At 40.5% G+C, this 24,630-nt stretch overlaps 1 protein-coding gene across 1 annotated transcript in view; it reads left to right on the top strand.

Moving 5' to 3' along the window:
- Nucleotides 1-10,700: 10,700 nt before the first annotated feature.
- LOC126458039 (uncharacterized) overlaps nucleotides 10,701-24,630 on the top strand; it is a 425,031-nt gene continuing 411,101 nt past the window's right edge. Inside the window, exon 1 of the mRNA XM_050094831.1 lies at nucleotides 10,701-10,725. The gene's annotated coding sequence lies outside the window, so the exon portion shown is untranslated. The remainder of the gene's footprint in view (nucleotides 10,726-24,630) is intronic.

The raw sequence follows: 24,630 nt of genomic DNA, 5'->3' as shown, positions 1-24,630 counted from the left end.
CCAGAAGCTGATGGGACTGGTAATATATCCAGTGCTGAAACTCGGGTATGTTGGGTCCTGGAACAGTATGTTTCCCTTAGATCTGGTAGAGGGGTGTCTGGACTATTCTCACTATTTTCATTATAACCATATGGAAGTGTAACGTCTTCTTTTGAAGTCGAGTCATTCTTGATACGTTGTTCTTCTGAATGTGTTGGCCCAGCTATATTCTCCACTGTAACTTCTCCATTGCCAGTCTCTTTGCGCTCTTCATCAATGTTTGTTACTAAAGAAGGCAAAAATTCGTGCTCCGGAAATATTTGTCGGTTGAATGGCCAAATTCCGGTTTTCCTGAAACCACTTAAGGCATTACTAATAATAGCAGTTTTCCCATGTGCCTCACAAAATATTTCAGGTGCCTGAAATTAAGTTATGACTATTCGAGGATGATTTTTTACCACATTGTGGCGGACTGATCATAGTAAGTCTTCAGGGGACCATAGAAACACACGTCTAGAGGTTGCAGCTTCTGTGTGCAACGAGGAGGAAAAGAAATGATAATTATGCCGCTTTCTCTCGCGTGACTGTATCTAAGCCTTTATGGGTACTATGTCCATCTAATAGTAATGATACCCTTTTATCTTTGCTTTCATTTGCATACTTTTGAAAATGTTTAAGCCAAGTGAGAAATGAATCTCCCATCATCCAGTCAGACTCACTAGGCAGCCCTAGTGACACTGTAGGTGCGCCATATAAAAGCTCGTGCTTCCATCTTTTCCTTGGAAAAAATAGAGTTTTCGGTATAAAGTTTCCTGATGAACTCATGTAGCATAGAACAGTAACATGCTGTCCTCTCTCTGCACTGGTGATTGTCTCAATTTGTTTTTTACCAGTTGTCGCAAACACATTATGAGATTTTTGCACTGTTGAAAGTGCTGATTCGTCAACATTCCATACTCTAGCGGACTCAATATTATTTTTCTGTAATGTTTGTTCAAGAATGTTAAAAAACTTTTCTACTTGCGGTTTGTTAAAAGACTGGGCTCTAGCTGCTGAAGTGGGATCTGGTTTTCTGAGAGAACTGTCTGGATTTCTCTTTCGAATTCCCCTAAGCCAATCCTAGTCTGCCATTTCATCTTTTTTGCTGAATCTGTGAGGTATTCTATTTTGATCTACTAACTGAAAAGCTAGTTTTCGTATATCGTTACATGTAAGACCAAACATTCAGGATTCTAAATCTTTTATGTGATTGAACAGCGATGTTTCAAGTCTCTTAAAAAATGTAGGGATGAATCGTCCCAAGCCTTTGTCTGCTTCAGTGATGTGTTTGTTTTTTTCCCATAACTCTTCGACATAACGTAGCTTTTGGAACACCAAATGTCTTTGAAGCTTTTAGCCATCCCATATCTTTTCTTTCAATAGGTTGAATAGCTTGTTTCATTGATTCTTCGCTCCATGACTGACGATCTGCCTCTCTCTTGTACGTCCCAACCACTTGTGCTGAAAAGAAGCTGAGTATTACGCATCTATTGTTTTATGATCCTCCATAGACAGCATACTTAAAGTTAGGCATATGATATTATTATATTGCATCAATTACTATCAGTCAGCAGTTATAGCGTGAGCCTACAAATATTCTGTATATAAAATATTTATGATATATAATTTCATTATCTAATTAACACTGTTTGGTTGTTTTTAGTATTATAGTTAATTTTAATTCGTAAACACAACAATAAACATTCAAAATATAAGATTTATTTGCCAGAGTAAAATAGCACACTATATGTGGGTAAAATGACCCACTGTTTCATTATACCCAAGAAACTGGTGTATCGTTTTACCCTGGACAGCCATTTTGTACTTGGAACAACAGACGCATGGCCAACTTATGTCTATCAACAAAACTTTGTAGTCAACAAACAGAGAAAAGAATATGGTTCCATGACCTTAGCTTATATTTTTGATAACAATATAATAAAGCACGTGTTTAGAGCATTGTGTGACTTACCGCTATTAGATCAGCACTTGTTGATTACGACTTTGAGCTCTAGCACGGAAAATAACGACAAGAGGTGCACGCTATTAACACAGTACAACTACTACCAACTTATGAATTGCGCACTACACTACATTTAAAGCTGTGTATCATGGTATTCGAGAAACAAGTGGTGTGTCATTTTATCCTAGTATTTCATTTTAGGACAGGTTCCCCTATTTCTTCGAGGTTCAGACGATGCTCTGTTTGTTGAGTTTTACAGCCAAGATGTTGCAGTCCTTTTAAGTTCACTGATTTCACTGTTTTTTGCAGTTAAAATGAGAAGAAAATCGAGATTTTGATCTTGTAATGATTTCGTTTGCATTTTTTGCTTTAACTTCGCAGCAGTAACATTTCCCAGGTAAAGCCACGATAGTTTTTTTTGCACTGAATCATAAAGACTCATTGTTTTTTTACGTTTTTCGCGGAACTCGATTTTCGTGAACCTTTTTTCACCGCTATCTTGCCATCATATAACATATAATATAAGAGTCAAGAGATAAAGCTTGTATAGACCCTTTATATACTACTTCCACCTTTATGCTTTCCCTTCTTTGCTTAGAACTGGGTTTCCATCTGAGCTCTTGATATTCGTACATGTGGTTCTCTTTTCTCCAAATGTCTCTTTAATTTTCCTGTGGGCAGTATCTATCGTACCCCTAGTGATATATGCCTTTACATCCTTACATTTGTCCTCTAGCCATCCCTGCTTAGCCATTTTGCACTTACTGTCTATCTCATTCTTGAGACGTTTGTATTCCTTTTTGCCTGCTTCATTTACTGCATTTTTATGTGCTCTCCTTTCCTCAATTAAATTCAATATCCCTTCTGTAACCTAAAGATTTCTACTTGCACTCGTCTTTTTACCTACTTGATCCTTTGCTGCCTTTACTATTTCATCTCTCAAAGCTACCTATTCTTCAGCTACTGTATTTCTTTCCTTCATTCTTGTCAATCGTTCCCCTGAAACTCCCTGAAACTCTGTACAACTTCTGGTTTAGTCAGTTTATCCAGGTCCCATCTCCTTAAATTCCCACCTTTTTGCAGTTTCTTCAGTTTTAATCTACAGTTCATAACCAATAGATTGTGGTCAGAGTCCACATCTGCCCCTGGAAATGTCTTACAATTTAAAACCTGGTACCTAAATCTCTGTCTTACCATTATATAATCTATCTGAAACCTGTCAGTATCTCCATGCCTCTTCCATGTATACAATCTTCTTTCATGATTCTTGAACCAAGTGTTGTTACCTATGATTGAGTTATTCTCTGTGCAAAATTCTAGAAGGTGGCTTCCTCTTTCATTCATTACCCCCATTCCATATTCACTTACTACGTTTCCTTCTCTTCCTTTTCCTACTCTCGAATTCCAGTCACCCATGACTATTAAATTTTCGTCTCCTTTCACTATCCGAATTATTTCTTTTATCTCACCATACATTTCATCAATCTCTTCGTCATTTGCGGAGTTGGTTGGCATGTAAACGTGTACTACTGTGGTAGGCGTGGGTTTCGTGTCTATCTTGGGCACAATAATGTGTACTCTATGCTGTTTGTAGTAGCTTACCCACACTCCTATTTTTAATTCATTATTAAACCTACTCCTGCATTACCTCTATTTGATTTTGTATTTATAACCGTGTAGTCACCTGACCAGAAGTCTTGTTCCTCCTGCCACCGAACTTCACTACTTCTCACTATATCTAACTTTAACCTATCCATTTCCCTTTTTAAATTTTCTAACCTACCTGCCCGATTACGGGATCTGACATTCCAAGCTCCGATAACGACATCCTCCTGAGTGGTCCCCGCCTAGAGATACGAATGGGGGACTATTTTACCTCTAGAATATTTTAGACAAGAGGACGCTGTCATCATTTAACCATACAGTAAAGCTGCACGCCCTCAGCAAAAATTACGCCTGTAGTTTCGCCTTGCTTTCAGCCGTTTGCAGTACCGGCACAGCAAGGCCGTTTTGGCTAGTGTTACAAGACCACATTAGTCAATCATCCAGACTGTTTCCCCTGCAAATACTGAAGAGGCTGTTGCCCCTCTTCAGGAAACACACGTTTGTCTGATACCCCTCCATTGTGGTTGCACCTATGGTACGGCTGTCTGTATCGCTGAGGCATACAAGCCTCCCCACCAACGGCAAGGTCCATGGTCCATGGGGGGGGAGTAACTATTCCTACGAAATGGTATTCCAATTCAACGATTTTCGAATGAAGCATGTATTCAGGAAGACAGAGTGAAACTTCGCGAAATCTTCAAACTAATATTGATCTGAACAATACTATGCCCAACAAAGTGAACAGTGATTTAAAAAGGGTATAATGTAGACAGAGAATGTCTATAAAACTCAAACAGCTTAATCAATTAATATGTTAATGCATGAGTCAGGGAAGTGGGGTAGTCTTTCACTCTGCTCTGAGCAGGGTAACTGGCTGACAACGATCATTCCTAGCTGCAAAGAGCTGCAGTCTTACCTCAAACTTCTTCTCTTCAAAAATAATTACATTATTCAAAATATATATTCTCTTCGCTTTCTAATGTATTCATCTTACCTATCCTTGCTGGCCTTTACAACCATTCTTTCTTCATCTAACAGATACCATCACAAGTCAACTTAGGATTAGAGAATACATCCATCACCTACCACACTTCAACTAAGAATGTATCAGACTGCACAGAGGCAAGGACTATGCCTTGAAAAGACCAAAGATTGTTTAACAGTAACGTAACTTGCTCTCTATCTGATGTGCACATCGAGAACATATAAAAACCGAAATGACTTGACCACCTTACAACAGTACTGTGTAACAACAGCCCACAAAGAGGCGTATAAGCATCTTTAGGCTCCATCCATGATTTTTACAAGAATGAAAACTAAGATGTGGTGAAGAATGTTGTCTGTCATGCAGTTTTGGCGATTGGCAGGACACCAATATAGACATAGATGTGCAAGCAGCTGAATGCCGGAAATCGTTGACATGTAACGTACACAGATTTTTCAACTGAGATTATGGTAGTATCGTTGTTGTGTGGGATGATTGAGCAGGAGAAAGAGATCGTGATTTCTAGCAGTGGACCCAAGTCGAAATTTGTAATATGATACTACCCTGTCATGAAAGTGGGCTAATGACAAATATAAGAAAAATATTTGAAGTATCTACAGTAGTAAATAAATGTTCCTTCTTTGCGATTGTGTCATGACGACCTACACGACTTTCAAAAGGAAATATGAGCTGCCCCCATGAACCATGGGCCTTGCTATGGTGCGGTTGGTTACAAGCCTCAACAATATTGGCTGTACCGTAGGTGAAGCACAAAGGAGTGTCTGCTCAGAGACCAGAGAGGTTCCTCTGAAGAGGGCAGCAGCTGTAGTTGCAGAGGCAGAGGTCTGTATGACTGGCTGATCCAACGCCACCTAGGTGGCGTTGGCTGATCTGGCCTTGTAACATCAACCAGCATGACCTTGCAGTGCTGATACTGAGCTGAAAGCATGGGGAAACTACAGCCACTGCTTTTCTGAAGGCATGCAACTCTTGTGTGGTTAAATGATTATGGCAACCTGTTGCGTAAAATATTCTGGAGATAAAACAGTCTCCAGTTCAGATCTCTGGGCAGGGACTAGAGAGGAGAACGTCATTATTAGGAAAAACAAAAGTGGCAATGTATGGATCAGAGACTGGAGTATTAGATCCCTTAGTAGGGCAGGTAGGTCAGAAAATTGAAAAAGGAGAATTAAGAGACTGAGTGGGGATTAGTGAAGTTTGGTGGCACGATGAACAGGCGTTTTGGTCAGGGAAAACAGAGTTATAAATACGAAATCGAATAGGGGTAATGCAGGAGTAGGTCTAATATTGCATAAGAAAATAGGAATGCAGGTAAGCTACTATGAAGAGTAAAGTGAATGCATTATCACAGCCGAAACAGACACGAAGCCAGCACCAGCTATAATAGTACAAGATTATATGCCAACTAAAGCTGAGTCGGCATAAGTTGTTCCTTGATAGCTGGAGTGGGCCGGGCACAGCAGCTTCGTGTGCCTACCTGAACCAGTAACGTAACACGATTTTACAAACGTCTCTAAGACAACCCTTCAGTGTCGTCGCAGCTCTGTAAACGACTTCTGTTTCCGCCTGCAACCGTTAGCGCTTTACAATTGAAAGCTGGCAACGTCACTGTGAGGTGTCAGGGATGTTCTTAAGCGATCTCGACTATAGCTTCATAGCTGACGAAGTGACTGGAAAAAAATTATGACGAGATAAATGAAATTATTCAGACAGTTAAGGGAGACGAAAATTTAATGTGACATGGAACTGGAATTCGACGGTAGGAAAAGGAAGAGAAGGAAAAATAGTAGCTGAATGTGGACTGGGGCAAAGGAATAAAAGAGGAAAACTCATGACATAATTTTGCACAGAGCACAATTTAATCATCACTAACACTTAAGATGGTTGGTTGGTTGGTTTGGGGAAGGAGACCAGACAACGAGGTCATCGGTCTCATCGGATTAGGGAAGGATGGGGAAGGAAGTCGGCCGTGCCCTTTGAAAGGAACCATCCCGGCATTTGCCTGAAGCGATTTAGGGAAATCACGGAAAACCTAAATCAGGATGGCCGGACGCGGGATTGAACCGTCGTCCTCCCGAATGCGAGTCCAGTGTCTAACCACTGCGCCACCTCGCTCGGTAACACTTAAGAATCATGAAAGGAGGTTGTATAAGTGGTAGAGACCTTGAGACACCAGAAGGTTTCACATTGATTATATAATGGTAGCACAAAGATTTTAGAACCAGATTCGAGTCAGTGTAGACACTGACCACAATTTATTGGCCATGAATTGTAGATCAAAGCTCAGGAAATTGAAAAAGGTAAATAGGTAGAAAGGTAGGATATTAGGGAGATGGGACCTTGATAATCTGAAAGAACCAGAGGTTGTTTAAAGTTTCGGAGGGGGCATTAAGCAACAATTAACTGGAACAGGAGAAAACAATACAGTAGAAGACGAATAGGTAGCTTTGAGAGATGAAATAGTGAAGGCAGCAGAGGATCAAAAAGGTAAAAATACCTAGAGGACATCCTTGGTTATCATGGGAATTATTAACGTTACCGATGAAATGAGAAAATATAAAAATGTAGCAAATGAAGCAGGCGAAAGGGAATACAGGCGACTAAAAATGAGATTGACAGGAAATGCAAAATGGCTAAGTAGGAATGGCTAGAGGACAAATGTATGGATTTAGAAGCATATTTCACTAGTGGAAAGATTGTTGCGGCCTAAATGAAAATTAAAGAGACCTTTGGAGAAAAGACAAACAACAGCATAAATATCAAGAGCTCAGATGGAAAACCAGTCTTAAGCAAAGAAAGGAAAGCTGAAAGGCGGAAGCAGTATATAGAGAATGTATAAATAGGAGATGAACTTGAAGGCAATGTTATACAAAGTGAAGAAAACGTAGATGAATATAAGATTGGAAATGTGATTCTGGGAGAAAAATTTGACAGATCACTGAAAGACTTAAGTCGAAACAAGACCCCCAGAGTAGACGATATTCCGTCAGATCTAGTGATAGCCTTGGGAGAGCCTACCGTGACGAGACTCTTTCGTATGGTGCAAGATGTATGAGAAAGGCGAAATACCGTCAGACTTCGAGAAGAATGTAATAATCCCAATTCCAAAGAAAGTAGTTCCCGAACTATCAGTTTAATAAGACATAGTTGCAGAATATTAACACGAATTCTTTACAAAAGAATGGAAAAACCGGAAGAAACTGACATCGGTGGAGATCAGTTTGGATTCCAGAGAAACTTAAGAACGCGATAGGCAATATTGGTCCTATAACTTCCTTCAGAAGACAGGTAGCAACAAGAAGTAAAAACTTTGAGGTTTGCCGATGACATTGTAATTCTGTCAGAGACAACAAAGGACGTGGAAGAGCAGTTGAACGGAATGGACAGTGTCTTGAAAGGAGGGTATAAGATGAACATCAACAAAAGCAAAACAAGGATAATGGACTGTACTCGAATTAAATCAGGTGATGCTAAGGGAATTAGACTCGGAATTGAGCCACTTAAAGTAGTAGTTGAATTTTGCTATTTGGGCACCAAAATAACTGATGATGGCCGAAGACGAGAGGATATAAAATGTAGACTGGCAATGGCAAGGAAAGCGTTTCTGAAGAAGAGAAATTTTATAATATCGAATATAGTGTTGGGAAGCCTTTTCTAACGGTATTTGTCTGGAGTGTAGCTCTGCATGGTAGTGAAACACAGACGACAAATGGTTTAGAACAAGCAGACAACAAAAACTTTTGAAATGTCGTGTTACAGAAGAATGCTGAAAATTAGACGAGCTGATCACGTAATCAATGAGGAAGCACTGAATAGAATTGGGAAGACAAGACATTTGTGGCACAACTTGACTAAAAGAAGGGTTCAGTTGATAGGGCACATTCTGAGTCATCAAAGGATCACCTGTTTGGTGTTGGAAGGAAGTGTGGTGGGTAAAAATTGCAGAGGAAGACTAAGACATGAATCAGGTTCAGGAGGATGTAACTTGCAGTAGTTATTCGGAAATGAATAGCCTTGCACAGGATAATATAGTATGGGGAGTTGCATCAAACCAGTCTTCGGACTGAAGACCATAACAAAGACAACGACAATTTCAAGTCAGTATCACAGAGGGAGAAGAAGACTTGAATGAAGATGGGATAGGAGATATGATAACACAAGAAGAATTTGACAGCGCACAGAATTCGAAACAAGGCCGCCAAAGTAGACAACATCCCCTCAGAACTACTGACATGCTTGGGATAGCGCCATAACAAAACCCTTCCAGCTGGTATGTAAGATGTATGAGACAGGCGAAATACCCTCAGACTTCAAGAAGAATATAATAATTCTAATTCCAAAGGAAACAGATGCTGCTACATGTGAATATTATCGAACTATCAGTTTAATAAGTCATAGTTGCAAAATACTAACACGCATTATTTAGAGAAGAATGGAAAAACTATTAGAAGCCTACCTCGAGGAATATCATTTTGGATTCCAGAGAAATGTAGGAACACTCGAGGCAATATTGACTCTGAGACTTACCTTAGAAGAAACGAGAAGAAAAGGCAAACATACGTTTATGGCTTTTGTAATTCTGGAGAAAGCTTTTAACAGTGTTGACTGGAATACACTTTTTAAATTCCGAAGTTGGGGAGGGGGGATACAGAAACAGAAGGTTATAGGTTATATATGACAGAAACTAGACAGTAGTTATAAGAGTCAAGAGGGATATGAAAGGGAAGCAGTTGTTGAGAAAGGAGTGAGATAAGGTTGCAGCCTGTCCTCGATTTAATCAATCAGTACACTGAGCGAGGATACAGGAAACCTAAGACAATTTTGAAGAAGGAATTTAAGTTCAGGGAGAAGAAATAAAAACTTTAAGGTTTGGTGATGACAGTACAATTCTGTCAGAGACAGCAAAGGACTTGGAAGAGTCGCTGAGAGAATGGACAGTATTTTGCAAGAAGGATATAATATGATCATTAATAAAAGCAAAACAGGGATAATGGAATGTAATCGAATTAAATCAGGCGATGCTGAAGAAATTAGATTATGAAACGAGACACAAGAAGTAATACAAAAGTTTTGCTATTTGGGCAGTAAAATAACTGATGACAGCCAAAGTAGATAATATCAAAAGTAAACTGGCAATGGCGAGAAAAGTTTTTCTGAAGCAGAGAAATTTGTTAACACCGAATACTGATTTGAGTGTTAGGATCTCTTTTCTTAATGTATTTGTCTGGAGTGAAGCATCGTGTGGAAGTGAAACGTGGACGATAAAATGTTAGGAAGAGAACAGAATCTTTTGAGACATGGTGCTACAGAAGAATGCTAAAGTTTAGGTGGGTGGTTCACGTACCCAATGGTGAGGTATTGAATAGAACTGAAGAGAAAAGAAATTTGCGATATAATTCGACTAAAAGGACGAATCGGTTGAGAGGACACATTCTGAAACATTAAGGGCTCACAGTTTAGTACTGGAGGGAAATGAGGATGGGGTTGGGATGTAAAAATTGTAGAGGGAGATCAAGAGATGAATACAGCTAGCGGGTTCAAAAGAATGTAGGCTGAAGTTATTATTCGGAGATTTAGGGGCTTGTTCAGCACAGAGAATCATGGAGAGCTACATCAAGCCACATTTCTGAATGAAAACCACAACTTCAACATGGGCTGCTAAATCCTCACGTGATAGATAATGGCAATATATTTTAAATTTCTCTTTCGTTATCCAAAAAACATAAAAAGATTGATGACGAATGATAGGCAGAGTCAATGCACGTAGAAATCTCGTCTCGTGACTTTTGCGAATGTGTGGTCACTCTGGCGGATGCATGTAAGTATGGACTGTTTGTCACGCGTCGGCACTCACTGGACTATAGCTATCACAATCAAGCTAATCTAGAGCACGTGCTGTGTAATAACTCTCGATTGTCGAGATTGGCCGGAAAGAAGTAATAACTGGCTGCTGGTCTGTGAAGCATTGTAATTCGTACATGAGACGACAGTGACAGCGAACAAAGGCTACGAGCTGCTGGAACAAATATGCGTCATGTTTAGTCGTGCGGAGAGGACGACTATTTGACTCCGGTCCCACCGCAAAACGCCCAGAAGCCATGGGCAACGCGGAGAGCCGCCCACACCTGCAGCGGTGAGTGCACTCTTGATCTCTTGTTTTAAGACTCGCCACGGACACATTTCTCCAGACTGTCGACAAGAAAAGCGTCACCATACTGTGCTCCTGGCTTCAGTATTACGCTCTCCTAGTTTCACAGTTTTCAATTATTATTTGTTTTTGGCTTCTATCATACCTACTTTTGAGCCATAAAAAAGTAAAAAGATTCACAACTATAACAAAAGTAAGACTGATCACCTCCGTAAGCGCATTCTAAGGCATATATTCTTAAATTTATCGACAAGTTGAAACTGATGCATGTATACAACGGTTCTGTTTTATGTGTTAGCTAACCACCCGTTTGCATTAAAATACTTCATTTAGTTAATTCATTGAATTTATAATCCATCGTCCCGTTTAAATTTTTATGTCTACTTGTCTTTATAAACCCAGCTATGGTCGCGTTTGCAACAACTTGGATCGTACAACGCGGCAGAAGTCAGATCTCACGAGCTCCTATGAAATGAAATGATCGTATGGCATTGTTGACCGGGCGGCCCCATGCGGGGGAGTTCGGCCGCCGTTTTGCAAGTCCTCTTTAGTTGGTACCACTTCGGCGACTTGCGAGTCAATGATGATGAAGGACACACAACACCCAGTCATCTAGAGGCAGAGAAAATCCCCGATCCCGCCGGGAATTGAACCCGGGAAGCCGTGTGGGGGAAGCGAGAACGCTACCGCAAGACCACGAGATAAGAATTTGACTTTGCTTTCCTTGTAGCAGAGGGTGTGATTTACAACACTAATTTTTACGTCATCGCATCGACAGGAGTGGTGTCCAAAATGCCAATTGATGATAGCAACCAACTAGTTCCAGAACGCATTTACTTGTTCTTTTGTTCCAGTTTCTGTAACTAATTCCAGAATGCTTTGTAAGTCTGATTATTTGATGATGCTGATGAAGATTGTGAATTTTATTGCTCCCATAAGTGCGAAAGTTTCAGTTAAAAATGTCGGAGCCTCACCAGGTATACAGAGTGAATATTCATTCTGCAGCGGAATATGGGGTGATTTGAAACTTCCTACTAGATTAAAACTGTGTGCCGGGCTGGAGCCTGGGACGTTTGCTTTTGGTGGCCAACTGCTCTACTAAGTGAGCCATCCGAGCAGTACTCGCGACCCGCCCTCATAGCTTTACTTTATCCAGTCCCTCGCCTCCTACCTTCAAAATTTCACAGAAATTCTACGGCATACCTTGCGAGACTAGTCCTCTGGGAAGAAAGGATATGGCAGAGACATGGCTTAAGCACAGCCTGGGGGATTATTTCCAGAATGAATTTTCACTCAAGAGTTTTTTCCTTATTTTGTGGTCAGAGGAAATCACATCCAGTACGGTTTTCCATATCCACTTTTGATCTGTTTGTGTATATACTTGACTATATAATTGTGTACAGTTCTCCAGTTACGAAATATCTCTCTCAATCGGCATATATTAGCTTGGTGCATAAGTTCATAAGTTCGTAGCGTTTTTGTTTTATGGTGGTATTCCTGTTGCTATGCGTTCATTTATCGATTTCCATTTTTTATTTGTAGCTCACTGTTGATATTTGAGTCTACATATTGACATTTGGAGATAGTGAGGGGAACTGTAGGCCCTAGAAAATGTAATAGCAAGTGGAGCAACGGGAACATTTCCCACGTATTCTTCTGTTTGACTTCAATAGTGTTGTGACAGAAGAGGAGGCAGCCTGAAACATTTGCACCGTGTATGGGGATAATGCTACTGGACAAAGCAGGGCAAGAGACAGGTTTTCTCGTCTTAAGGAAGATCGTTTTGACATTACTCACTTTCCACGCTCAGGAGAACCTTCGGAATTTGATTAATTACGTTAAGACCCATTAATCCACAGTAATCCACCCCAGTATACTCAAGAACTGACGAGTGTGATGAACTTTGATCATTCTACCATCTTGCGACATTTACATGCAGTGAAGAAGATTCAGAAATCGGGGTATGGGTACCACAAGCTCTAAGAAAAAATTACAAAAACCTGTGGGTGGCCATACGTGCATCTCTGCTTCCTCGTAATTAACTGACTGCTCTTCAATAACACCGACCATTCCTATCCTGTGTCGTCATTAGAGACGAGAAATGGTGTCTTTGTGCTAACATAAGAAAAAGAGAGGAGCGGTTGAGCCCAAACAAAGTACTAACGCCCCATACAATGACATGCGCGCATCCACAAATGATGATTTTATACACCTGGTGCTACAGTGATGGTGTGGTGTGCTACGAATTGCTTTCTCGAGGTGTTACTATCACTGCTGACATTCATTGTCAACAGCTGAGACGTCTTGCAGATGCAATCCAAGAACAACGCCCGGAAAGACCGGGTGAAGTGATGCTACCCCACAGCAACGTCAGTCCGCATTCTGCAACACTCACAAAAAACACTATGCAGGAGTTAGGGTGGGAATTTATTCCGTATCCACCTAATTCACCTGATACTACGCCCTCAGATTTTCACCTTTTCCACTCTTTGTCGAACAACGTTACGAGCTTATGCGCCAACCCCTATATTACAGGAATGTGTCGATACGTTGTAGTGTTTCCTTACCTCGGGGTTCTGCCGTGAAAAATATAAAATAGAGAATCTGATTGGGTTTTGAATTTTGGTGGAATAAGTTACGGATAAGGCGGACTTCGTATTATTGATTGAGATAGTGCTGCAATTTGACAGTGCATGGCAGACCGGGTCGGCAACACTACAAAAAGCGACTGTACGGAAATAGCATCAGAAACTAATTGAAATTTACCTTATAATCTTGTTAGAAACGCAGTACTAATTACAATATAGTCTTCATGGCTGTCCTCCTAATTTCTCTTGTAGGACGACCCGTCTTTCGCTTATCTCCGTCTGTTGAAAACTTCTTCAAGTTGTCACTGTCATGATCAATTTACAAATTTGGCGATAACCACCTCGAATCACTATTGAAACAACCTCGCTTTGTAATATAATTTTAATTTCGACCCAAAAGCACATTCAACACAGCGCCGAAAAATACACGTCTTTCGTATGAAGACAAGAGAGAGAGAGAGTAATCAATTAGTTGTTAAAAACAAACACCTACGCAAAAGTAAAAAAAAAAGATCAAAATTATTTATAAAAATCGGTCGCTGGCGCAGCGCTCTCCTGCGTGCGCGATCGTAAATTATATCTTTGTATTGGCGGAGGCGCGGTAGTCAAAGTACCATTACAACGTTCTGTGATGGTCCTCTAGGGACAGTTCTATTTTGCAGATATTTCCAGCGTTCTTACCTTTTCTGTTAGGTCTCTTATTTTGCTTCGGTCGTTTTTTCTCGACGTTCGAAGCTTTATTTGAAAAAAAATACAAAAAAATTACGGTTCAAAGTATTGGCCGTCGCTGGACACTTTCTCCTATGTTTCGGGCAGCAAACGAAGCCCGCAGCAGAGGACTGGGCATCATTTGAGGAGATCGCGTATTTGCGCTTGTTCATATGACCGGAAGGAGCTAGTCATCCAGAGCATGTGCTATCTATCAAAAACAGGTCACAGTCAGAGGGAGCAATGTCAGGACAATACGGCGGGTGAGGTAGGACTTCCCATTTCAACGTTTCCAAGTATGTTTTGATGGATTTTGCGACACGGATGTCTAGCATTGTCATGCTGCAAATCGTCGTATTGTGGCTGTTTGTCTTTCAGTGCTCGGCTTAAATACGTCAACTGCTTTCGATAACGACCTCCTGTTATTGTTTTCTTCGGTTTCAGTAGCTTCGAAAACCTTCTATCTTCCACCGCCATGCCAATCTCTGAACTAGGCTCGTAAGATGACATACTCAGTTGAGAATAACTTTTTGATGCAATCGCAAATTGAGTAATATCTTGATGGCGTTATGTTTACAAATGCCTAAACTTATTGCACTAAAAAATGACCTTACGACCTACCATCTGCACCATCACTTGCCGCTGTTGCCATCTATTGCAAAACGACGGAAGCAAAGTTGTAGATCTAATAGATATGAAGCTGATATCTCTTCATATTTCTATTTTCACAATATGTGATAAATGTCTCTCACAGCCGTTTCTGTGAATCACAGCGGAGGAGATTATTCGTAATCAGGTTTGTATTTGTATCAACTAAGCCTTTCATTGTTGCAGGTCTGCCCATTTTCTCTTGGTTTCTCATTGCAGACTAATCTTCTTTTGTGTATATGTATTTAATCTTTTTTTTTCACTAAATGGCTCTGAGCACTATAGGACAACTGCTGAGGTCATCAGTCCCCTAGAACTTAGAACTACTTAAACCTAACTAACCTAAGGACATTACACACATCCATGCCCGAGGCAGGATTCGAACCTGCGACCGTAGCGGTTGCGCGGTTCCAGACTGTAGCGCCTAGAACCGCTCGGCCACTCCGGCCGGCTTTTTTCACTAAGCCCGAGCGTTTCGCTTCGTCGCTAAAACGGAAAAAGAAATCTTCATTCCAAGATAGGTTTTCAGGCGATTTCATGGCTGTATGGCAAGTGCTGAAACGAATTATTCCTTAACCCGGCGTGAGTGAGGTCGGGTATGTCATACCTGTGATGTTTTGAAGCGCTGATTATTGAATATCATTGTTGCCACACAGATCTTACTGTCACAGTGACTGGAGGTAAGTGAGAGAGGGGCAAGATCACCACCACCTAAAGAGAAGGCCGCGGCGCGCTCTTGTGACATCACGCAAAGCGGGCCAGGGTTGGCTTGGCGCTTAAAGAATCGAGACGCACGGCCTGCAAATCTTTGTCAAACGGTTTTACAGAACCTATTCCGTAAAAAATAATTAATTTCTGAAATACTTTTAGCTTTATATGGCAGCTTCATGATGAAGTGCCAATCATTTCGATAATGGTCATAACTATTGTGGTATTTCACAGATGAGTATCAAATTTGAGAACGTTGCCATCAAAAATAGGGGTCGCTATGAATTTCTGTTTGATGCATATTACACATTCTATTGCTGAGTATGAAATACAGATGAGGTTTTGAAATTTTCGTAAAACTTTGGATCAATATCTGCTTCCAATCTCGAAAAAATTGAGCGTCTGCAGCAACTTCACTCCGATCGCAACGCGCGGGAATGAAATATTCATAACGCCTGTCATATCTCGTAAACCGCTGGAGATAACGAAACGAGATCTTGGCAAATGGTACCACGCAAAGAGGAGAGTACTTTGCCGAATGGTTAAAATAAGTAACTTTATCAATCGCGATATAGCACAAACTAGAGTTTATAATTCTTTTTTACCGGTAATGTAATTGCATAAGACTTATCAATAGCCAGTGAAAACGTACGAGTGCGGGATGTAAATAATATTGCGATATACATGATAAAACAAGGTACATTTGTGAAAAATGCACTAGGATAAAGTACATTCTTTCTGGACCAGACAACTATTATTTACACTCACTTGAAAAATTCTGCACTAATACAGTGTATAATATTAAATTCATCTGCCTTCAGTATCCTGAATAAATATTGTGTAACTGTTTATAGAGCTCCCTCAGGAAAGCTGAGTACATTCCCCAAGCAAACAATCACTTTTAACTCACCTCACAAAAACAATTATGCGTTGTTATTGTAATGTAAATTTTCTTTCCTGTAAAAATATGGCAGATTTTGAGCATAAGGCAACAGTGAAAATCTACAAACCTTCAGCAGACATTTGCAGCAGTTGGAATGAGACAATGTGTCAAGCTAAAAACGTCAATAATAAATTTAACCTATTTCTAGATTAATTTGTTCCATTGTTTGACACATCGAAAAATAACACAGATATACTTCATACAGAGAGATCGCTTTTTAAACATGAAAACAGCAGTTTCAACATTCGTTAGCACTCAACACCCACTCACAAATAGAGAATAAAACGTATCGGTAATGCGTAACAAAATACGAACTGCAGAGAAATTTAAACACGAATAAAAAGTAACACGAGCCACAAATTTATATTTCGTTTTCAAAATCAAAATAAAGCAACTTGATAACGAATACTAGGCCTATTTACTGCGAACTTTTGCTCACAATTTTAGTCAAATGTATCCAAAATGCAAGATATTCCACCAGAAAAAAATAATAATTGTACTAGGTATATAGTTTTTACATACCTTCGTGTGCTCAGTGGGTTGGAAACTGTCCCGATGAATCGCTGAAAGACATTTCCAACGCAAATTCGCATCTTTCGGAAAGGAAAACAACATTACTTTCGGTCGAGTTCCGTAATTCCCACGACACCTTGGCACACAACACTTGTAAACCATGTTCACAGTAGCTTCACTACGCGTACACACTGTAATCGCTAGTTTTAAGCACGAATATAGCACTCGATCCAACAAACGTGTAGATAAACAAACGCTTCGAAACACAACATGGTGGCCCGCTTGGAGTGACGTCACGACCTGCTATGAATTTCGCGCCGCGGTCTTGTCTCTAGGTGGTGGTGGCAAGATGCAGTGTTGAGATTATTGTTGCGCCAGCGTCAGAGGGAGACACACGTGTGCAAAGATGGCGAGGGTACGTCGCACCCGACCTCGTAGACGGTGGTACATTTCTGAACTGTCAGCAAGTTTATGAGATATGAAGTTATTTACAGTATTCTTTGGTTTATTTTTGGATTTTATATTTCTCAATATGTCTTATGAAGAAATTGAACGTCGGCTACAAGAACTACTAGAAGAAGTTTTAGAAAACTGTTCAAAGGCTAGTTCTGTGGCTCAGAGAGGGAAGAAGAGATCGACAAAGTTTCTCAAAGAAGTGAAGAAAGTGATTCGGAGGAAGAGGGTATTTTGGATGATTCGGAAGAGCCAAAATTTGCGTTAGTGGCTCCTACTAGTCAGTCACCTGAGGTACGTGGGATTTTTTATATGTCCAAAGATGTTACAAAACGGATGAGGTTTGCCCTAGGCAAAGCATTCGTATTCGTTCAGAGAATAATATTACCAATTCTCCAGCTGTAAAAGGTGCTGCAAAACACGCCAAAACAGAGACTGAATGTTGGAGTCTTTTTGTAACAAACAGTATGTTGAATACTACACTTACAGATACAAATAATCAAATAAGGAATATCAGGGGAAAATATCCAGAAAATAAAGAGCAGTACCACATGAATGATGCAACATTGGAGGATTTGAAGGCATTTATGGGACTTTTGTATACAGCGGGCCTAAACCACTCAAACAGACAGAGCTTGGACGATTTATGGAATACAGATGGTACTGGAGTTGCAATCTTTCGGACTACAATGTCACTGCTGAGGTTTTACTTCCTCCAAAATTGCTTGAGATTCATTGATAAGAACACTCGGGGCGAAAGGAAAAAGACTGACAATCTGACTGCTATAAGAGTATTTTTGATAATATTGTTGAAAATATTCAACAACACTATATGCCGTCGGAGAACCTTACTATTGATGAGATGCTATTATCATTCCGACGGATATGTCCTTTCCGTGTATACATGCCAAGCAAATCAGCCAAATATGGCATTGAAATATATGCTCTTGTAGATGCGAAGACATTCTATATCCGCAAACCGGAAGTGTACTGGGGAAAACAACCACCAGGACCTCACCAGCTTAGAAAAAAGTATGTGATATTGTAAATCGTTTAGTGGAGCCAATGAGAAAACAAATAGGAATTTGGCGTTCGATAATTGTTTTACTAGTTACCCCCTTGTGATCCATCTCGATAGAACATTCATTGACTTCTGTCGGCACAGGCAGTGTACCTGAGATTTTGAAAAGAGAAGCAGAAGTATATAGTTATCGAGTAGGGTTCCAGAATGATGTTACACTGTTGTGCGTAAAAATATAAAGTTATGCTGGTTATGTCAACTTTACACCATGATAAAAACATAGACAAATCGACAGGTGATAAAAGAAAACCGGAAATGCTTGCTTATTTCAATTCAACTAAAGCTGGTATCGATATCGCGGATGAACTGAGTTCCACTTATGATGTTGTCCGGAACAGCAAACGTTGGTCTATGACAATTTCTTATGGTGTACTCAATATGGCTGCCATAAATGCCATCACATTCTACAGAGAAAGTAACAAAGGTGACGAAACACGCATGAAGGGCCGAGATTTCATTCGTAATTAGGTTTGAACCTGGTAAATGACAGTCTTCGCATTAGACAAGAAAACGTACGTCTTCCAAGAGAAATTAGAAAGGGGATTGCTGATCAACTGGGAGAAAATTCATCGCCAGTTCCCAAAAAAATGACTGATAGGTATGTCAGGTGTGGTGCATGTACCGAAAACAAGAAAGGAAAACAAAACATTGTTGTTCTAAGTGTGAGAAGCCAATATGCATGAAGCACGACATTTTTATGTGTGGAGAATGTGCTGATTTGTAGGCATATATTGGCGCTGAGTTAATTGATCTCATAAGACCTTTTATTGTTTTATAATTAGAAGATTGTATCATTATGTTAATTAATCAAAGAAACTGTAATTTTGTTCGAATTTTGTATGAAAAAAATGTTAAAATTCTGAAACTTTTACCTTTTCTGAGAAAATATAGATACTTCATTATTTCACAAAAAAAGTTTTTATATCTTAAACATAGTATTTTACTTAGTCATCTTATTTAATAAACACCACTATTAATAGCCCAAGTAAAAAAAATACCTAATACACGATTATAGTGTCAAAAATTCGTCATCAGAGTTTCGTGTATCTCATACCCACCTCATAGCTGGTGTAACAATTTCTCATCTTTACCCAGATTTAAGCCAAAATAATTTGGCCTTCTCCTGAAGAAGAATTATCACAGTTGCTGACAGGGCTGCACAATGTTAAAAATTCTTAGGTAGCTATTTACCTTCAATAGCAACTTGGATACTCGTAATTTGGTAAGAAAGAACTCTCTCTCATTTTTCAACCTTCGAGATATACTTCCAGTTTCGTGACATAGCCTGTATTTCCATTCTTGCATGGTTTATATGCTGTAGAGCAGTGTTCCCCAACCTTCCTGAGCCCATTACCTATGAGTATTAGCTAGTTCTCCTCACCTCCAACGTCGTCAACACTAGTACCTTACTAACTTTTATAACGAAAAATAATTTTGTTTGAACTCTTTTATATTTAGAATGACGAAAGATAGTTTCTGTAGGTGTTTTATTATATAATGTGTTAGTGGTTCACCTTATTTCTAACAACTTTTTTTATAGAATAATGAAGCACTTGAACGGGAAGTGTGATTGAGGGTACATACATGTTGTTGTGGTCTTCGGTCCAAAGACCGGTTTGATGCAGCTCTGCATGCGACTTTATCCTGTGCAAGCCTCTTCATCTCCGAGTAACTACTGCAACACTGTGACAACTATCTCTCACTCCTCTTCAGAAAAAAAGCTAACTATCAACATTGAGGATAAACACCTGTTACAAAATATGCTTCCTCTACACCATCCTCTCCCTAGCGACTCTTGCTTCACCCACACTCTACAGCCCAATTTAAATGCAACAGAAGTAAAAAGCGCGCTCTACACTTATTGTATGTAAATTACTTCGTTGATGGACTCTTTACTTCTGAACTGGTGGAAATTGGAAGATCTTAGGCTGCCAAAGTTTTATGTCATAATAATAACAACGCTGAAGCCCCTACAGCAATTTAGCAACCATTATGTAGTTACTGTTCTGTCGTGCCATCAATTGGATGGATTATCTGTTGCCAAACGAATAATCAAGCAATTTGTGGTCCATTGCAGGAACCACCTACAACTCAGAGAAGGCATTTTGATGAGAATGAGATATTAAAGCATATGTGATGTACACCTCTCAATTTCACTGTCATAGATAAATGGAACGAAGTAAAAAGTTTGTGTGTTGAAAGTGGACTATGTGAGTAGATGTTCATACGTTCGTTTATAAGCTTTAACCGCAACAAAATTGTGTCACGGATTAATGCTCGTGTTTTAAAAGCTGATTAGGACTGGTAACTTAATAATCAGAATTAAAGTCTCAAGAAATATTGGTAATAATAATGATCTTTAAAACAATAATTTAGCGTCGTAACCGCAACACAATCGAATTCTTTTGATTTTTACTCCTTAGAAAATTTCATTGTACTGTTCAGGGAGTAATTACCCCTAGGATGGGAACCACTGCTGCAGAGGCAGCCTTATATCCTTAGCTGCAAAATTATGCGGATGATAGAAAGAAACTAATGCTCAGGAATGAATATTTAGTTTTTTTATCGACATTAAGAACTTTAAGCTGAAAGAAACTCTCCAAAGTGCAGACCGCTGGTCTCAGTGCGTGTAGTATTACAACATTATCCAGGTCATAGCAATCTATAAAAAGGGCAGAAAATCTGATTATCGGCCAATTCCACTGACATCGATTTGTTGTAGAATCATGGAACATATTTTGTGTTCAGACATAATGACCTTTCTAGACGGTCATGCGAGACAAGCTGGCCCTCCTTGTTCATGATACACAACAGGTTCTAGATACCGGCTCCCAGGTTGATGCTACATTTCTCGACTTTCGAAAGGCGTTCGACTCAGTTCCACACTGTCGCTTGCTCCAAATACCACGCGCTTACGGTCTATCCGATGATATATGCGGTTGAATAGAAAGTTTTCTAACAGGCAGGGAGCAGTATATCGTCCTGAACGGGGTGATTTCAATAGAAACATGAGTAACTTCAGGTGCGCCCCACGGCAGGGTAATAGGTCCGCTGCTTTTTACGATTTACATAAACGATCTGGTTGATGGTATTGAAAGCGGCATTAGACTGTTTGCCGATGATGCTGTAGTCTATAGGAAAGTAGTATCACACGGAAGTTGTTATCAAATCAATGAGGATTTGCAGAAAATAAATGCGTGGTGTAATGACTGGCAGTTATCTATTAATATTAGTAAGTGTAACCTACTGCGTATAACAAGGCGAAAATCCCCATTAATGTATGAGTACAAAATAAATGCCCAGTCTGTGGAAGCGGTAACATCCGTCAAGTATATGGGTGTGGCTATTCGAAATGATCTCAAATGGAATGATCAGATTACATAAGTAACGGGTAAGGCGAACTCTAGATTGCGGTTTATTGGTAGAATCCTGAAGCGACGCAGTCCTTCAACAAAGGAAATAGCTTACAATGCGTTGAGTCGCCCAGTCTTGGAGTATTGTTCGTGTGTATGGGACCCTTACGAGTTGGCTCTGATTCAAGACATTGAGAAGGTCCAAAGAAGAGCGGCAAGATTCGTGACTGGTACATTTAACCATCGCGAGAGCGTTGCAAATCCCATAGAAAGTTTGAAGTGGGACACACTTGCAGATAGATGGCGCGCTAAACGGAAGGGGCTGCTCACTAAATTCCGAAATCCGATCTTCACAGAGGATGTAGAGCATATATTATTACCACCAACTTTAAAATCGTGCAGTGATCACCATTCAAAGATAAGGGAAATTAGAGCTCATACTGAGGCGTCCAGACAGTCGTTTTTCCCCCGCACGATCCGCGAGTGGAGCAGAGGGGGAAAATATGACTTTGGCGCGAATTGTGCCCTCCGCCACACACCGCTTGGTGGCTAGCGGAGTATATAAGTAGATGTAGATCATCCGGTGACAGATCTGAACTCCGGGTTTAAAATTATTGGGTCTCATTGCTCCCACACGTTGTATGTGATGGGAGGCGTGATTACTGCCACACCAGTACTCTCCTCATTGTACGAGTGTGGCACTGACAGCTTTTAGCAAAACTTGGTTTGGAACAGTTCGTTTTATTATTTCTCAGTATATTCGGCTTTAAAGTTTGTACACTTATGCTTGATTTCGAACCAATTCTGGAAAATATTTCTCCGCTCTGATGACAGTACCCCGGAATAATGTTTTTGGCATGTGCATCTTCTTGGACTGATGAAAACGCTTTTCACGCATTTTTCGTTTGAGTTAAATAGAAAAAGAAGGAAAAAAACGCCCAAACAGGCCATGAAGGCTCAACTGTACGGATCGACCGCCGTGTCATCCGCAGTACTTAGGTGTCACGGGATGCAGATACGGAGGGGCATGTGGTCACCACACTACTCTCCCACCCGTCATCAGTTGTCATGACCATTGCCGCTCTACATCACAATCAAGTAGCTCCTCAATTGGCCTAACAAGGGCTGAGTGCACCCCACTGGGCAGCAGCACTTGGCAGACCCACACGGTGACCCATCCAAGTGCTATCCACGCCTGACAGCGCTTAACTTTGGTGATCTGACAGGAACCAGAGTTACCACTGCTGCAAGGCCGTTGGCTTTTCGTTTGGCTTAAGGGAACGGAAAGAAGTCGTTAGGCAATAAATCAGGAGAATAAGGCAAAAAGACTTTAATTAACGGTTTTTTCTCTATTAAATAATTGTTTGACGTAATGCATGGTGGCTGGCATTGCCATTCTGTAGCATGCTGCAGTGTGTTCAGTTATTTTCCTGGTTTCATCGGTGGCTTGTGGCAAACAAATTATCTATCCAGCATTAACTGTTCTTCAAACCTCTAAAGCAATGACCAGACATCTCGATTTTGACCTAGAAAGAAGTGATTATTTTTTTCGAAGTGCTTCACCGACAAACCACTTTTGTTGCTTCTGCTTCATCTTGGTTGCTGTTTATTTTCCGACTCGTACGAATATATCCGACTTTCGTCTTTTCTTATGATGTTTTATACGGATTTTGCATTCATTCCTTCAAATTTTTTAGCATTTACACTCCCTGACAATAAAAAGTGAAGCATCCAGAAGACATGGCCGGATGTCACTGTAATTTTGTATACATACACACCATTGGTGGCTATGTGAATGATTAGAGTAGTAATTCTCTGTCTCACGTAGAACAGCCACCAGACTGCATTAATGTTGCTCGTGTTTAACGTTCTTACCAAGCCTGGCCGGACGTATAATGGGGTGAACACGTCAAATGTTGAGTGATAACTGTGAAGGACAAGGAGATGCAGTGTGCTTGTGTAAGATAGCGTTATCAGCAATGATCGACTTTGAAAGGAGCCTCATCGTGGGTCACCATGTTGTCGAGTTGTGCAGCATTCGGATTTGTGCGGCATTCAGATGTGACAGAGGGCTGATGTTATACTGCGTGAGAATGTGAGGGCGTGGATACTCGTCATCAAGGTTCTAGTCGACCACGTCTGACCACCACAAGGGATGATTGCTGCACTGTGCACAATGGACTTTGTCGCCTCTTCACATTTGCACCTGACATCCAAGAACAAGTAATGGACTGACTCCAACATTCTGTGGCATCCCACTTCATTGATCAGAGGCTAGCAACAGTCGGACTAGGGAATTACCATCCCATGCGTGGGCAGCCGTTTACGCCACAACACAAACAGCTGCATAAGGAGTAATCAGAAAGCATGAACTGCTGGTGAACGGCGTGAATCGCGGGTCTCCGTTATCGTAGACGACATCTTCAGTGAGTATGGTGACGACCTGGGGAGAGATACCATTTTTCAATTGTTTTGGAGAGGAGCAGCGGTGTTGCATCTGGTTTCGTGATGTGGGGAGCCGTCATGGACTGTTTACGTAATGTTGAGGTACTCCTGAGTCCAGTAAGATTAAAGATCTCTGCTCGACAGAAGGTATGGAACCAGCTCAGACGTCAACTCAGTCCCAGGAAGGAAGCAAGGAAGATTACAGTTTAACGTTCGGTCGATAGCGCGGTCATTAGTGAGGGCTCCGTCCTGCTTCCAGTATCCGAGACCAGTTACATCAGCTGGGATCCAGCTGCCTCATGCGAGGATACGTGGGCTCAGAGGCGGTTGCTGTGCAGGAGCACAAGAGCACGTAAACACACCTTGCGGATTTATTGATTATTTTTCTTTGAATGCTATTAAACGTAGCACAGATGCTGCAACACGCCCTTGCCACTCAACTAAAAGTTT

This window comes from Schistocerca serialis, chromosome 2, assembly GCF_023864345.2.
Source record: "Schistocerca serialis cubense isolate TAMUIC-IGC-003099 chromosome 2, iqSchSeri2.2, whole genome shotgun sequence".
In the NCBI taxonomy this organism is placed as follows: domain Eukaryota; kingdom Metazoa; phylum Arthropoda; class Insecta; order Orthoptera; family Acrididae; genus Schistocerca; species Schistocerca serialis.
Note: the sequence above shows the minus strand (reverse complement) of the source record. Positions and strands in the feature narration are given on the sequence as shown.